Consider the following 2,113-nt stretch of genomic DNA (forward strand, 5'->3'; position numbering starts at 1 on the left):
GGGGGGGGGGAATGAAGCGCAACGGAGGAGGGTGAGAGGTGGATGTTTATTCCATGACGATCCCAACCCATTTTAAGAAGGTGGTGATAATCTAGTTCTGAGCATGGTCTCATCGATAGTCACAGTAAAGGCCAGCTATGCGGGTTATTGTGGTTGTCGTAGAACTATTTCGGAAGTGCCAAATAAACAATTGCAATTGACAGACACCAAGTATGATCTGCCATGTGCGCTCAGGAACGCGGACATGTCAAAGGAAGCTCACAGTTGACGGATGACATCTTTTCAACTTCCTTGGATATGTGATTAGTACCTCTCATCTACGTTGTCACTGCACTAACTACTGCAAGTCATGCTGAGCCCTCTCTCCCTCTCTCCCTCTCTCTTTTTTTTTTTTTTTTTTCTGTTTTTCTCAATTGGTACAACTTCCACCTCGGTCGCCTGTTCCATTTCTGAAGGCAGTCAGAACTTCTTCTATGAGCGCCTGAAGGGTAATCTGAGTTCGATCACTCATGCATCCCCCACGGACCCATAAAGCTCCTCATTGATAATTTCTCCCCCAGTGCTGTGGACACGTGCGCGCAACATGTCGGTCGGTGTTTTTGTCGTACGAAGCTTCGATTTCGAAAGCATGATCTGAAGGTCCCGGGGAGAGAAATCAGCACTGGAGAAACCGTGACACCATTTAAAACTTGATCCATGCGATCGTGGTGACGGGGCTGGCCTTGGGGCTCAGCTTGCAGTTCATCTCACCTGTCATGGAACACCTGTCGAGGATGCATGATCCGTCGCGCGAACCCGCCTCATTCGGACAAGCGCCCTGTCTGGACTTCCCCGTCTCTTCTAGACGAGTGATTGCTCTGCTAGCGGAAGATCTTACCAAACCGATGGGACCGTGGAGCAGAGGAAGCCTGAGGGCGGATCTTGCCTATCGATCGATCGCTCCAACTATCGGTCTTTCTTTGAAAGTGGGGTGGGGTCCCAAATCCCTGTGAACTCCCCATGTCGTCGGGTGACTGACTTATCCATCCTGACTGGTGAGCGCAAGATGATGAGACTGGCTGGGACTACAAGGATATTTGCACAGGCTGACGTTCAGTCGCATCGCAGCCGATGGCAAGACATCTTGGCTCTCTCCTTGCGAGCTGAGTCCGGCACCAAAGCTCATATGAGTCTATTTCATCTTCCTCCTGTAGGTTAAGGACCACCGTGACTGAATCCATCCTTCACCAAGGTCTTCATCTCTCCGCACCAATCTGATTAATAGACTTGCGGGCGTGTGTGTGTCTACGTGCGTGTGCAGCTCAGTTCTCCACGCTTTGAAATTCCACTTCTCGAGGTTTCACCTCCTCCCCAGGTCCGCTTGCCGATTCGGTGATGACGGACCGAGTACAGGCATCTGCCGCCCGAGCGTTTGGTGTATCCTGACCACGTCCCGAGCTGTCAGGCCCAAGACCCCTGCAGTGCGACCGTCGTGAGAGGTATCCGGCGGTGACCGCAGTGACGAAGTCGGAGGTGGCGGACGAAGCATCTGTGCATTAGGGGTGGCTGGGAAAATGGGAGAATTGAGGAATATGACCCTTCAGATGCACCAGGGTCGCCGCAGTCGGATCTCGATCGCCCGGGGACTAGGTCAAGGGGCAACTTCGGAAGCCACAAGGAAATCACAACCGTGAATCTTTCTCCTGCCTGTTGTCAGAAGTGATCTTCATCCAATCGTTGCGACACTCTGCTGTCGCTTCTGCGGGAAGTGTCTTGGTTTCTGTATGACTTTCACTGACTATAGGGAATCGATGAAGATGACCACCCAATAGCTTCCGTTTGCCATTCTACCCCTTCAAGTAGATGAGATTACGAGTTCCCTATCTAGGGGAAGCCCCAACAGATAATTGAGACGACGAATATGACACAAGAACACCGCCACTGGACGAGTGCTTGTCTGCCAGACGAGGGAATTATCAGACATGAGACAGGTCTGTCACTGGTCTGTCACTCTCACAACCAGCTCCACCTTAGCCAGGGCTGAGGCTATCTGTACTGGCGTGCAGCAGCAGCCCTTCAGTAGGCAAGTCCGGAGAAGGCGAGAAATAGACCGGGAAAATGGGGAGGGGCGGGG

Source organism: Aspergillus uvarum, assembly GCF_003184745.1.
Source record: "Aspergillus uvarum CBS 121591 unplaced genomic scaffold BO82scaffold_19, whole genome shotgun sequence".
In the NCBI taxonomy this organism is placed as follows: domain Eukaryota; kingdom Fungi; phylum Ascomycota; class Eurotiomycetes; order Eurotiales; family Aspergillaceae; genus Aspergillus; species Aspergillus uvarum.